Raw genomic sequence first — 15,639 nt, forward strand, 5'->3', positions numbered from 1 at the left:
GTTCTCAAGACAGCAGTGATTCTGTTAAAATGTAAGATTATAACCAGCTATAGAATTCATTCCTCATCTAAAGGGCAAAGCACTCCTGAACAATATCCTTCTCTTTCTCCATTATCTTATTTCCGACCCTTCTTTCTCACTTCATTCCATACAAAGGATTTCTTTATTTTTCTTCAAGCACATCTAAGCTTCTTCCTGCCTCAGGGCCTTTGCATTTGTTATTCTCTTTGCCTGGAAAGCTTTTTGTCAAGTATCCACATAGTTTATCGCCTCTCTCACATCCTTCTTGTCTTTGTTTAAACAGTTTTATCAATAGACATTCCTCTATAATCTTACTACAAATTACACACATCTCCTGCCAAACACTTTTCATCCTGTCTCCATTTATCTTTTTTATAGCACTTTTTAACCCTCTTAGACACCATGTATTTTACTTATTTATTTACTTTTTGTTTCTTCTCTCTAGCTTTCAAGTTCCAAGAGGATGAAGATTCTTGCCTGTTGTTCCAGTACCTGGCACATAGTAGGTACCCAATAAATATTTGTCAAATAAATTCAGATGCTTCAGAGATTCCCTTCCTTGTTAGAGAATGATAAAATGGCTTTACAGAGTGAATCCAACTGTGAACAATAAGTGTAAAATACTGCATAGATGCACAAATGATTATTTCATTATCTGGCCAATGTACAAGGGACAGATACAAATTGTTCTAATCACAGAATGATGAAAGAATACTGAACAATGAGTTCTTGAATGAGTGTAGGAATAAATAATGAATTATAGTTTAAATGAAATTGGGATGCAGTGGCCTGCATCACATGCTTGCTTTATCTATGAATATTCTTTGAAAACTCTCATTTGGGGTTAATATCTTTTTGACAAAAAAAAAAAAAGTAGGTTAGAAGGGCCAAGTGAAGAAATAGTTGGGCCCAGGGCTTGCAGTGAGTAGAGTCAGTTTTCAAATGGCTTTTCACTGAGGACGGTTTACTTCCTAGTCCAGTTTTCTAATTATTTATTTGTAACAATGAATCAACTGAACATTTGCTCCTTTGCCTTGAAAACAAATTTGCTCTTATTCAGAATTTGTTAACAGCAATTGAAAATTTTAGCTACCTCTGATCAGATACTTTTCCTATCTAAATACAATGAACTGAACAATAATTGGTGATTAAGATTGTTTTCCAAGAGAAGATTGTCATTTAGGGTCGGTCTAAAAAATAGTTTCCATTTCCCTTCATGCATCTTAGTGGCTAGATACAGAATAAGAGCATTTGCCAAGTAAATGCTGTTGCTAAGGAGAGGGCCATTCACCTAGGTCATTACAGGGTTCAATGCCAAATGATAATTTCTAATTGAGCATATTGTAGAAGGCCTTACTTAACTGTACAAGATGCTGGATTACATTTGTACAATCATAGATTCAAGCCAATGAAACCAGGAGCTGAGACCTCCCATAATGGTGAAACAAGAAAGAAAGCTCTAGTCTTACTATGGTAGATGAAAGTTTTAGAATTTTCACACCAATAAAGCACTTGAGCTTTGAGAGAGGAAGAACCTGTTTGGCATGTGAACGCAGTGCCTAGCACCAGTTGGAGGCAATGACTTTTGAATGAATAAATGAAGAATTATGCTTCACACATGCCATTTATATTAGGATTTTTGTACGTATGCTTCTTTGATAGGCCTCAGATTCCTGTCTGTACCCAAAACAGAACAAGAAATAACATTTTGATGCAAAGATAAGGAAAATCAATTGCAGCATCCAAAGTCGTGGCCCAAAAAGACATACACTGTCCTCCAGAAGGTCTCTGTCCCTCTATATGAATGTCTCACAGGGAACTCAATGATTCCCACCTCTTTTAGCAGGAAGATTTTTTTATCAATGATGAACGATCCAAAAGGGCTTCCCAAGTGGCTCAGTGGTAAAGAATCCACCTGCCAGTGCAATAGATGTGGGTTTGATCCCTGTGTAGGGAAGATCCCCTGGAGAAGGAAGTAGCAACCCACTCCAGTATTCTTGCCTGGAGAATTCCCGTGGACAGAGGAGCCTTCCAGGCTACAGTCCATGAGGTAGCAAAGAGTCAAGCATGATTTGGTGACTAAACAACAACAACAGCAATCCAAAACACAATTACAAACTAGATATATGTTCTTCACACTGACCTGTGTAGGGAAGATCCCCTGGAGAAAGAAATGGCAACCCACTCCAGTATTCTTGCCTGGAGAATCCCATGGACGGAGGAGCCTGGCAGGCTACAGTCCATGGGGTCGTAAAGAGTTGCACATGGCTGAGCAACTAAGCACAGCACAGCAAACAAAGTACAAGGACACAATATGATTACTAAATGTTTCAGTGTCAGATGCTTTATTGCTGTATAACAAACAACTCTAAAACATCAGAACTTAAAACAACATCCATTTGTTATTTCTTGTGTGGATTGATCGATGGTTCTACTTCATGAGGTATTGGCTGGGCCTCTGGAATGGCTGGAGATTCCAAAATTACTTTCTTCACAAGGCTGGCAATTCGTGCTTGCTCCTGGCTGGGAGCTCAGGTGAGGTTGTTGGTTGAGGGCCTTGGTTTTTCTTCATGTCAGCCTCTCTATGAGCCTTTGAGGGCTTTCTCACAGTATGATGGCTGGGTTCCAAGAAGACAGAAACTGAAGATCACTCAAGATGCAACCATCACATCCACCATATTCTATTGGTCAAGACAGGTCACCAGGCTAGTCAAAATTCACCCGTCAATGGGAGGAATGGAAAGACCACACTGCAAAAGGGCATGTGGGAAGGGAGAAAACGTAACAGCAAGCTTTGGAAACATATCTACCACAGTCAAGAAAATGTGTTTTTTACTTTCCCTTTTGCTGCTTTCCTTCTCCTTTCCCCTATATATTGGATTTTGAATCAGATCACATAGATGTACCAGATTAGAATATGTTAAGTGCATAAGATATTCTGATCCTAATTTACAAACTATATCAATGTAGATCAGTCAAGAGGAATGAGACCAGGCAATATCCATCCAAGGGTTTTAAGGAACTTCAGGGAAAAATTATAATGATGTTCATTAAAATGTGTAGTTTGTGATTCTCGAAACTTAGAACAAATAGGAGTTCAAGTTTCCCTAAGGATCTAGGTGCCATGTACCATTCTGAATACTTTACGTTCATCACCTCATTTAATTTTTGCAACACTTTGAGGTTGGTTTTATTGTCTCCATTCTCTATATGAGGAAACTGAGGTTCAGAAAGATTAGGTGAACTTGCCCAACTATCCACAGATGTTAAACAAGTCAACTTGGTCTTAAAATTCAGGTATGTCTGACTCCAAAATCCCTGCTATGTCCACTTTGCTCTTGCTACCCAAAGAGTGGCTGCACAGCACTTTTTTTTTTTTTTTTTTTTTTTTGGCTTCTCTGGGTTATGGCACACGGGATCTTCAATCTTCACTGTGGCATGTGGGATCTAGTTCCCTGACCAGGAATTAAACCCGGGCCCCTGCACTGGGAGCTCAGAGTCTTAGCCACTGGACCACCAGGGAAATCCCTGCACAGCACTGTTATGCAATTAGGACAAGTGGAGGCCCCAGCAAGTTTCCATAAAGGTAAGGGCCCAGAGTGGGGATCTCAATTGGTAACATCTAAGGGAAGTAAGGTCTTGTAGGTCTTTATAGAACCGTTCAACTTCAGCTTCTTCAGCGTTACTGGTTGGGGCATAGGCTTGGATTACCGTGATATTGAATGGTTTGCCTTGGAAATGAACAGAGATCATCTGTCATTTTTGAGACTGCATCCAAGTACTGCATTTCAGACTCTTTTGTTGACCATGATGGCTACTCCATTTCTTCTAAGGGATTCCTGCCCACAGTAGTAGATATAATGGCCATCTGAGTTAAATTCACCCATTCCAGTCCAGTTTAGTTCGCTGATTCCTAGAATGTCGACATTCACTCTTGCCATATCCTGTTTGACCACTTCCAATTTTCCTTGATTCATGGACCTGACATTCCAGGTTCCTATGCAATATTGCTTTTTACAGCATCGGACTTTGCTTCTATCACTAGTCACATCCACAACTGGGTATTGTTTTTGCTTTGACTCCATCCCTTCATTCTTTCTGGAGTTCTTTCTCCACTGATCTCCAGTAGCATATTGGGCACCTACTGACCTGCAGAGTTCCCCTTTCAGTATCCTATCATTTTGCCTTTTCATACTGTTCATGGGGTTCTCAAGGCAAGAATACTGAAGTGGTTTGCCATTCCCTTCTCCAGTGGACCACATTCTGTCAGACCTCTCCACCATGACCCTCCCATCTTGAGTGGCCCCACCTGGCATGGCTTAGTTTCATTGAGTTAGACAAGGCCGTGGTCCATGTGATCAGATTGGCTAGTTTTCTGTGATTATGGTTTCAGGGAGTCTGCCCTCTCACAACACATACTGTCTTACTTGGGTTTCTCTTACCTTGGACTTGTGGTATCTCTTCACGACTGCTCCAGCAAAGCGCAGCTGCTACTCCTTACCTTGGATGAGGGGTATCTCCTCTCGGCCACCACCCCTGACCTTGGACATGGGGTAGCTCCTTTTGGCTGCTCCTGTGCCGAGACTCTACACATGAACATCACCAGATGGTCAACACCAAAATTGATTATATTCTTTGCAGCCAAAGGTAGAGAAGCTCTATACAGTCAGCAAAAACAAGACCAGGAGCTGACTGTGGCTCAGATCATGAACTCCTTATTGCCAAATTCAGACTTAAATTGAAGAAAGTGGGGAAAACCACTAGACCATTCAGGCCTGACCTAAATCAAATCTCTTATGATTATAGAGTGGAAGTGAGAAATAGATTTAAGGGCCTAGATCTGATAGAGTGCCTGATGAACTATGGATGTAGGTTCATGACATTGTACAGGAGACAGGGATCAAGACCATCCCCATGGAAAAGAAATGCAAAAAAACAAAATGGCTGTCTGAGGAGGCCTTACAAATAGCTGTGAAAAGAAGAGAAGCGAAAAGCAAAGGAAAAAAGGAAAGATATAAGCATTTGAATGCAGAGTTCCAAAGAATAGCAAGAAGAGATAAGAAAGCCTTCCTCAGTGATCAATGCAAAGAAATAGAGGAAAACAACAGAATGGGAAAGACTAGAGATCTCTTCAAGAAAATTAGAGATGCCAAGGGAACATTTCATGCAAAGATGGGCTCGATAAAGGACAGAAATGGTATGGACATAACAGAAGCAGAAGATATTAAGTAGAGGTGGTAAGAATACACAGAAGTACTATAGAAAAAACAGCTTCACGACCAAGATAATCACAATGGTGTGATCACTCACCTAGAGCCAGACACCCTAGAATGTGAAGTCAAGTGGGCTTTAGAAAGCATCACTATGAACAAAGATAGTGGAGATGATGGAATTCCAGTTGAGCTGTTTCAAATCCTGTAAGATGATGCTGTGAAAGTGCTGCACTCAATATGCCAGCAAATTGAGAAATCTCAGCAGGGGCCACAGGACTGGAAAAGGTCAGTTTTCATTCCAATCTCAAAGAAAGGCAATGCCAAAGAATGCTCAAACTACTGCACAATTGCACTCATCTCACATGCTAGTAAAGTAATGCTCAAAATTCTCCAAGCCAGGCTTCAGCAGTACATGAACCACGAACTTCCAGATGTTCAAGCTGGTTTTTGAAAAGGCAGAGGAACCAGAGGTCAAATTGCCAACATCCACTGGATCATGGAAAAAGCAAGAGAGTTCCAGAAAAACATCGATTTCTGCTTTATTGACTATGCCAAAGCCTTTGACTGTGTGGGTCACAATAAACTGTGGAAAATTCTTCAAGAGATGGGAATACCAGACCACCTGACCTGCCTCTTGAGAAACCTGTATGCAGGTCAGGAAGCAACAGTTAGAACTGGACATGGAACAACACACTGGTTCCAAATAGGAAAAGGAGTATGTCAAGGCTGTATATTGTCACCCTGCTTATTTAACTTCTATGCAGAGTACATCATGAGAAATGCTGGGCTGGAAGAAACACAAGCTGGAATCAAGATTGCCAGGAGAAATATCAATAACCTCAGATATGCAGATGACACCACCCTTATGACAGAAAGTGAAGAGGAACTAAAAAGCCTCTTGATGAAAGTGAAAGAGGAGAGTAGAAAAGTTGGCTTAAAGCTCAACATTCAGAAAACTAAGATCATGGCATCTGGTCCCATCACTCCATGGGAAATAGATGGGGAAACAGTGTCAGACTTTATTTTGGGGGGCTCCAAAATCACTGCAGATGGTGATTGCAGCCATGAAATTAAAAGACGCTTACTCCTTGGAAGGAAAGTTATGACCAACCTAGATAGCATATTGAAAAGCAGAGATATTACTTTACTAACAAAGGTCCGTCTAGTCAAGGCTATGGTTTTTCCAGTGGTCATGTATGGATGTGAGAGTTGGACTGTGAAGAAAGCTGAGCGCCGAAGAATTGATGCTTTTGAACTGTGGTGTTGGAGAAGACTCTTGAGAGTCCCTTGGACTGCAAAGAGATCCAACCAGTCCATCCTAAAGGAGATCAGTCCTGGGTGTTCATTGGAAGGACTGATGCTAAAGCTGAAACTCCAGTACTTTGGCCACCTCATGCAAAGAATTGATTCATTGGAAAAGACCCTGATGCTGGGAGGGATTGGGGGCAGGAGGAGAAGGCGATGACAGAGGATGAGACGGCTGATGGCATCACAGGCTGGATGGCATCGCTGACTCGATGGACGTGAGTTTGAGTGAACTCCGAGAGTTGCTGATGGACAGGGAGGCCTGGCGTGCTGTGATTCATGGGGTCACAAAGAGTTGGACACGACTGAGCGACTGAACTGAACTGAAGGGAAGTATTCATAGGTCTAGTTGGATAATTGGGAGTGATGAGCAGCACCTAGGATTATATAGCTTGCTGAATATCAACCTGGCTAGCAAAGTTTGTAAAGTCTACAACGAGGTTGTAATTAAACATAATATGCTTAAGGAAAGGACTTCCCTGGTGGCTCAGATGGTAAAGAATTTGCCTGCAATGCAGAAGACCTGGGTTTGATCCCTGGGTTGGGAACTTCCCCTGGAGAAGGGCATGGCAACCCACTCCAGTATTCTTACCTGGAGAATCCCTGTGGACAGAGGAGCCTGGTGGGCTACAGACCACCTTTGTGACCTGGTCGGTCACAAAGAGTCTGACACAGCTGGGCAACTAAGCACAGCAAAGCCTGCTTGAAGAAGATAATGTGGTTTCTCTGGGAGGAACTCAGAACAGATTCAAGTGCCCAAGTTCTTTTATAGGATGTATGAGGATATGGTCGATTAATTCATGTTTGCCTACTATGGTAACTTACAGCTTTCCAGAAGCATTCTTAAAATGCGAAGTGACAAAACCAGAGACTACTTTATACTGAGCTATGTGGTGTTGGAGGCCCCTGCAGCCACTGCTCTAGGGAAGATGCAAAGGCTGGTATCGGAAGTTTGTTCAAGGTCCACATCCTCCAAGGAAATGGGGAGCAAAATCCCATGGGGCTACAAAGAGAAAACTATTGGGGAGTAATGGAAGAGGTCTTCTGCGGGGGACTGACCGTGAAAGGGTTAAGTCTTGGGAGCTGCTCAGCAGGTATGCAGAGCCTTAGGCATGTCCCTAAGCTCCCTGTCCCGCCACCCTCAAGAATTTTTATAGCCCTTAAAGCCCCAAGATGTCTTGTTTCTGCAACATGTAAGATAGATAATCTTATAGTGCTCTGTACACAATGGTAAGGGTCTGGTGATTGTATCCTGAGGTTAAAAAATAATCCTGTGCATGTCTTAAGTCACGTATTTTATCCTATAAATATTGTAGCCTAATAAAGAAAGGCATCAGCCATTTGTGGTCTGATCCTCTCAACCCCATCTTTTGTCTCTATCTCTTATTTTTCTTAGCGGGGACGCTCCGTTCTCTCCCTGTGCAGGTGCAACTCTTGCTTGTGCTGGCCGCGGCAGGTGGCGCCCAACGTGGGGCAGATCGACAGTTTTCCTCGCCACTACTCTTATTAAGCTGAAAAGAGTGAGTATATAAGTATACAAGTGATTTAAATTAAGGAGGAGTAGTAAGGTATATAGTTGAGAGTATAAATATGGGACAGACGCATAGTCGTCAATTGTTTGCACATATGTTATCTGTAATGTTAAAACACCGGGGAATTACTATTTCCAAACCTAAATTAATCAATTTTCTTTCATTTATTGAAGAAGTCTGCCCTTGGTTCCCCAGAGAAGGCACAGTAAGTTTAGAGACGTGGAAAAAGGTAGGGGAACAAATTCGGACTCATTATACTTTACATGGCCCTGAAAAGGTTCCTGTAGAAACTTTATCTTTTTGGACACTAATTCGTGATTGCTTGGACTTTGATAATGATGAATTAAAACGTTTAGGAAATTTTTTAAAACAGGAAGAAAATCCTCTTCATGTTCCTGATTCGGAGCCCAAGTATGCTGTTCCCGAGGGAATTGAAGGTGACCCTCCATTTTGTAACTTATCGCGTCCTTCGGATAATGATGATTCACTTTCCTCCACAGATGAGGTGGAATTAGACGAAGGGGCTGCTAAATACCATCAAGAAGACTGGGGTTTTTTAGCACAAGAAAAGGGGGCGTTAACATCTAAAGATGAATTGGTTGAATGTTTAAAAAATCTCACTGTTGCTTTACAGAACTCAGGAATTAAGTTTCCTAATAACAATTTAAAATTCGCTTCTGCTCCACCTCTTCCCCCTGCCTATGCTCCTTCTGTTGTTGCGGGTCTCGATCCCCCTCCGGGGCCTCCTCCTCCTCCGCCATCTGAAATTGTGTCTCCGCTACAAAAGGCATTAAGACAAGCACAACGACTTGGTGAGGTTGTCTCCGATTTTTCTCTTGCTTTTCCTGTCTTTAAACATAACAACCAGCATTTCTATGAAGCGCTGCCTTTCAAACAATTAAAAGAGTTAAAGATTGCTTGCTCACAATACGGTCCTACCGCTCCATTCACTGTTGCTATGATAAAAAATTTGGGTACTCAAAATCTACCCCCAAATGATTAAAAACAAATAGCTAGAGCTTGTCTTTCGGGGGGAGATTATTTATTATAAAAATCTGAAAATGTTAAACAGTGTGCTCATATAGCCGATGTTAATCGGCAACAAGGTATACAAACCTCCAGTGACACCTACAAATATATTGATCATGTTATTATTATTGTTACAGCGGATACAAAACGGAGAGGCTACGGCTTTTTGGGCATACATTCCTGACCCGCCTATGATTCAATCATTAGGATGGGATAAAGAAATAGTACCTGTCTATGTCAACGACACAAGTCTTTTAGGAGGAAAATCAGACACTCATATTTCCCCTCAGCAAGCCAATATCTCCTTTTATGGTCTTACTACGCAATATCCTATGTGCTTTTCTTATCAATTACAACATCCTCACTGTATACAGGTGTCAGCTGATATATCCTATCCTCGAGTGACTATTTCTGGCATTGATGAAAAAACCGGAAAAAGATCGCACCGTGACGGAACTGGACCTCTCGACATTCCGTTTTGTGACAAACATCTAAGCATCCGCATAGGAATAGACACTCCTTGGACTTTATGTCGAGCCCGGGTTGCGTCGGTGTACAACATCAACAATGCAAATACCACCTTTTTGTGGGATTGGGCACCTGGGGGAAAACCTGATTTTCCTGAGAATCGAGGACAGCATCCACCCATTCTCTCTGTAAACACTGCTAATGTATATCAAACAGAACTGTGGAAACTTTTGGCTGCCTTTGGTCATGGTAATAGTCTATATTTGCAACCCAATATCAGTGGGAGTAAATATGGTAATGTAGGAGTTACGGGGTATTTATATCCCCGAGCTTGTGTCCCTTACCCATTCATGTTGATACAAGGCCATATAGAAATAACATTGTCATTGAATATTTATCATTTAAATTGTTCTAATTGCATACTTACCAATTGCATAAGAGGTGTTAAAAAAGGAGAACAAGTTATAATAGTAAAACAACCTGCTTTTGTAATGTTACCAGTTAAAATAACTGAAGCTTGGTATGACGAGACTGCTTTAGAATTGCTACAACGCATTAACACGGCTCTTAGCCACCCTAAAAGAAGTGTAAGCCTGATTGTTCTGGGTATAGTATCTTTAATCACCCTTATAGCAACTGCTGTTACTGCTTCTGTATCTCTAGCACAATCCATTCAAGCTGCTCATACTGTAGATTCCTTGTCATATAACGTTACTAAAGTAATGGGAACACAAGAAGATATAGATAAAAAAATAGAAGATAGATTATCAGCTTTATATGATGTGGTTAGAGTTCTAGGGGAACAAGTTCAGAGCATTAACTTTCGTATGAAAATTCAATGTCATGCTAATTATAAATGGATTTGTGTTACTAAAAAGGCCTATAATGCATCTGACTTTCCGTGGGATAAGGTGAAAAAACATCTACAAGAAATTTGGTTTAATACTAATGTTTCTCTAGATCTATTGCAATTACATAATGAAATCCTTAATATTGAAAATTCTCCTAAGGCTACTTTAAATATAGCTGATACTGTCAACAATTTTTTACAAAATTTATTTTCTAACTTCCCTAGCCTGCATTCACTGTGGCAAAGCATAATTGCTGTGGGCGTGGTTTTGACTGTTGTACTTATCGTGATTTGTTTGGCTCCTTGTTTTATTCGTAGTATTGTTAAAGAATTTTTACATGTAAAAATTCTGATACATAAAAACATGTTGCAACACCGACATCTTATGGAACTTTTAAAAAAATAATAAAGAGAGGGGAGCTGCGGGGGACTGACCGTGAAAGGGTTAAGTCTTGGGAGCTGCTCAGCAGGTATGCAGAGCCTTAGGCATGTCCCTAAGCTCCCTGTCCCGCCACCCTCAAGAATTTTTATAGCCCTTAAAGCCCCAAGATGTCTTGTTTCTGCAACATGTAAGATAGATAATCTTATAGTGCTCTGTACACAATGGTAAGGGTCTGGTGATTGTATCCTGAGGTTAAAAAATAATCCTGTGCATGTCTTAAGTCACGTATTTTATCCTATAAATATTGTAGCCTAATAAAGAAAGGCATCAGCCATTTGTGGTCTGATCCTCTCAACCCCATCTTTTGTCTCTATCTCTTATTTTTCTTAGCGGGGACGCTCCGTTCTCTCCCTGTGCAGGTGCAACTCTTGCTTGTGCTGGCCGCGGCAGTCTTCATTTGAGTATAGTTGCTTTACAATGCTGTGTTAGTTTCTACTGTACAGCAAAATGAATCATATATATATATAAATATATATTTATATCCCCTCCCTTTTGGACTTCCTTCTCAGCATCACTAACTGTTAGAAATCTTCACTTTTGCATGAAGCATATTTGATTATTTTTAAAAAGGAATATAAAACTATTTATTGACCACTGTTCACCAGTATTTACAATAAAGTAAACAACATACAGTTGAATAACATTCTGATTACTACAAAGTTATTGTTTTTCTTGGCTTTTGCTGAACTAGTAACCCAAAATACTGAGAAAATCGAGCCTTCGTGTAAGGAATAGGTTGGGGTAAAGTCTGAAAAAACATGCAGGTCAAGCATAGATTAGAAAAGTTTGTTCACTCATTTATTCCTGTAGATCACAAATTGCCAATATCTTAAAATTATCTGATTAGGTTTCCATGAATAAATCTGAGACATCCTGTATATCACAACCTTTCCTAAATATAGCACAGGGACTTTAATTTCTTGTAAAATAATGGTTCACCAAAAGGAACCATCAAGTGTCCATTTAACTAAGTTTTGCTTCACTAATTAAAACATACCAGAATTTTTCTATTTTTTTCATTTGGTTGGGGAGGTTGTTATTAGTGATAAAAATTTTCCTTCCAGGGTTTCTGCATATAAAACTGCATTTATGCAGATATGGATGCAGATTCTGATAGGGATCTTTAAAAAATTACCCAATTTAAATTGCTTAATTTGTCTAATTAATTACAAAATTATTTAATTTGAAAGTTTAAGTCTTAAGTATTCAATTTAAGTTGAAGGGATTTCTTACTCTAATGCTGAGAAAATAATGTACCCTGGTGTCAAATTCTTTTCTGCTGAAGGAAGCGACTACAGAAAGCTTTTATTTATTCTAATTAACCAGTGCTACAGATGGAAAAAAAAAAAAAAAACAATGTAACTTCCCCAGTACTACTTCAAAAGGAACATATCAAACTTGATTTTCATTAGAATGTAGTTATTTATTCACACTAATAAATCAAAAAACCACGAACTACATTTTATATACATATATAAATATATATAAGAAACAGTGCAAACGATTATTGAGCCTCATCTTCTGGACAAGAATACCAAGTTAGTCTCTCTTCATAAAAAGCAATTACAATTTGAGGACACTTCATGTTTGCCTCTTTGGCAGCACCAAGTCGCCCTCATCGGAATCTGTTTCATGAGAAACAGTAATTCTCCACTGCTGTCTGTGGCACCAGTTATTTGTTCTGCATCAAGACCTCTGGCAAAACCTCTTGGTTTATCAGCAGCATCTCTTTTCTTCTTTGATTAGCTATCATCAGATTCACTGTCAGACAAAGATTTTCTTTTTGTTTCATCTTTTTCTTTACCAGCTTTTTGATAATTAAGAAACACTTCCATTAACTCTGGACAATATAAATTTTCTTCAGGTTCCCAAGTATTGTCTGCATCTGTAAATCCCTTCCACTTCAGGAAATACTCCACCTTCCCATTCACTTCACGGTGGTCCAGTACTTTTTCTACTACAAATTCTTCAGGTTCTGTCTCTTCGACTATTTTACTCTTTCCATTTTGTTTCTTTCACATTTTTTGCAATGTAGTTTTATTGAAGGCCATTTTTTGTTGCAGACTTGAAGAGCTATTAGTCACAGCCACTGAGTTGCCCTGGGTCCCAGGTCTGCAGAGTCTCCTCCGGCCCTGCATGCCTCAAGCTCCATTCACATCTGAGGGGGAGGGCGTATATTTGATTTTTAAAATGATCTGAAAAATACTCCTGTAACCTGTCTGAGATTCAGTTTCCATAACAATAATTGGAATAACAATACATACATTTCAGTGTAGTTGTGGGATGCAAAAAACCAAATCCACCTCATAAGACCTAGCAGTGAGGGAACAAATACTGGTGTACTCATTTTATACTTACATATTGATCACTATCTGCCAGGCACAATTCTAAAAACAACAAATTTTCATTCACTTAATCTTTATAAAAACCCTGTGAATACAGATACCATTATTATCTTCATAGTACAGATGAGAAAACAGAAGAACAGAGAGGTTGAGTGACTTGCCAACAGTTGCACAGCTAGCAAACAGGAGCTTCCAGACTTAAACCCAGACAGTCTAGCTTGAGAGTCCACATCCTTATAATGTTACTTAACTATTAGACTAGGTTGGACTTTCTGAATTCTCTATCATTAAAACCTTCTAACGACTCATCCAAACAGAAGGAATTTCTACTGTATTTTATTTCCCCCATTAAATTGAGCAAATGAGTTTGAGCAAACTTGGGGAGATAGTGAAGGACAGGGAAGCCTGGTGTGCTGCAGTCCATGAGCTCACAAAGAGTCAGCCACGGCTTAGCAACTGAATGACAACATTAAATTGAAATCTCTGCAAGCTATTCTGATGTGAGAAGAAAAAGTAGGCAGCATGATTGGAAGCACTGCAGCAAGCTACGTTGCATCTCTGGAATTATTTGCCCAGGCACAATTGCTAACTCAAAGGAGGTGGGGCCCCAGAGTCCCAGAGCCCACTCCATACCCAGGGGGTCTTGCAAAGGAACCTTTCGTCACACATCCCCTTTTGTGTCTGCACGCTGGGTCAAGGAAGTTGACAGAGCTTTCATTTTCTCCAAGGTGATCATTAAAGACATAAATTTTTATTTCTCTCCATTAAATTGTTGATTCTGTTCCATAAAAGCTAAAATGTAGTCTCCAAGGTTAGAACAAAGTAGGCAACTTGCCATGCTTCTGACTTTCTATTTAATTTAGATAGAAAGGGGTTGAGAGATCACAATGCATGATTCAGCCCTAGATATTCCCCGGCACCAGAAACCACCACTTCACAGGAAAGTAATAAAAAGGCAGAATACACCTTGCTCTTTGATATAGGATTATACCTGGTAGAGAAATAAAAAGAATGATTTATAGAGCAAAGTGTCAGGACTAAGCCAGTCCAGTTCAGGCCTAAGAAGGATTTACTTCAGCTCAGTCTGTTCTGTCAAGGAGTTGATAATTTAATGAATAAGAACAGTCACTCTTGGGTATGTTCTGCTTCACCGCCTTCCTTACCCGGCTCCCTCCCACCATCCACACCAGCCTGAGCCCTACCTACTTGTCTTTCTACTTGGAAATTCCAAACATGGATGGGGCATTGTCCAGCCAAAGCAGATAAAGAATTGCCATAAGGATCCGGTGCCCGCCAGTCACTGGCTGGGGCAAGAGAGGGGGGAGGGATTCCGCACTGAGTTTTCTAATTCCCTGTTGGAGCTTTTCAGTCTTCTCCCTCCCACTGCTCCTGGCTGGCTGAGCTGAGCTTTGGCTCTACCAATACGCCTTTCATGCTCTGGGGAAAGGCCAGGTATAAGAAAGAGCTGCCACTATTGTCTAGTCTTCCTTTCCCTAGACTTGTGTTGAAACTTCAGATTTGAAACTGGAAAGAAAAGGAAATCTTAAATACAAGCAACCAAGCCTTGAAAATGAGTTTCCTTTCCTTTACTCTCCAATCTGTCTCCGTCCTTTAGAAAGATGGTACTGCTTAGGGGTCACTGCATAGATTCTAGGGCCAGACTGATGTTACTTAACTCTCTGATGTTAGCTGCCTCATCTGTTTAATGGGGAAACTAAAAGGACCTACCCCAAAGTGGTGTTGTGAGAGTGTGGAACACAAATCATTTAGAACAATACCTAGCACAAGTCAATTCTATATTAGCTATTATTATGTCATGCAGAAATTACAGATAAATAAAGAGAGAAAAAAAAGAGATGTTCTAGACTTTTGGAATTTTAAAGATGAAAAAGACCTCAGAGATCAGCTGGGTTTTGCCATACATTTTTGTTGTTGCTGTTCAGTTGCCAAGTTGTGTTCAATTCTTTCCGACCTCGTGGACTGCAGCACGCCAGGCTCCTCTGTCCTCCACTATCTCCTGTGTCCTCCACTATCTCCCAGAGTTTGCTCAATCTCATGTCAATTGAGTTGGTGATGCCATCCAACCATCTCATCCTCTGTTGTCCCCTTCTTCTCCTGCCCTCTCAGGGTCTTTTCCAGTGAGTCAGCTCTTTGCATCAGGTGGCCAAAGTATTGGAGCTTCACCTTCCCATCAGTCCTTCCAATGAACATTCAGGGTTGATTTCCTTTAGGATTGACTGATTTGATCTCCTTGCTGTCCAAGGGACTCTCAAGAGTCTTCTCCAGCACCACAATTCAAAAGCATCAATTCTTCAATGCTCAGCCTTCTTTATAGTCCAGCTCTCACATCTGTACAAGACTACTAAAAATTAGTAGTGAAAGAAGAGGGTGAAAAAGCCACCCATTTAATAGATGAAGAAACTGAGACACAGAT

At 40.4% G+C, this 15,639-nt stretch overlaps 1 pseudogene; it reads right to left on the reverse strand.

Annotated features, from left to right (window-relative positions):
• Window positions 1-12,364: 12,364 nt before the first annotated feature.
• Window positions 12,365-12,911, reverse strand: LOC128070399 (chromobox protein homolog 3-like; annotated as a pseudogene).
• Window positions 12,912-15,639: the final 2,728 nt, after the last annotated feature.

This window comes from Budorcas taxicolor, chromosome X, assembly GCF_023091745.1.
Source record: "Budorcas taxicolor isolate Tak-1 chromosome X, Takin1.1, whole genome shotgun sequence".
Taxonomy (NCBI): Eukaryota; Metazoa; Chordata; class Mammalia; order Artiodactyla; family Bovidae; genus Budorcas; species Budorcas taxicolor.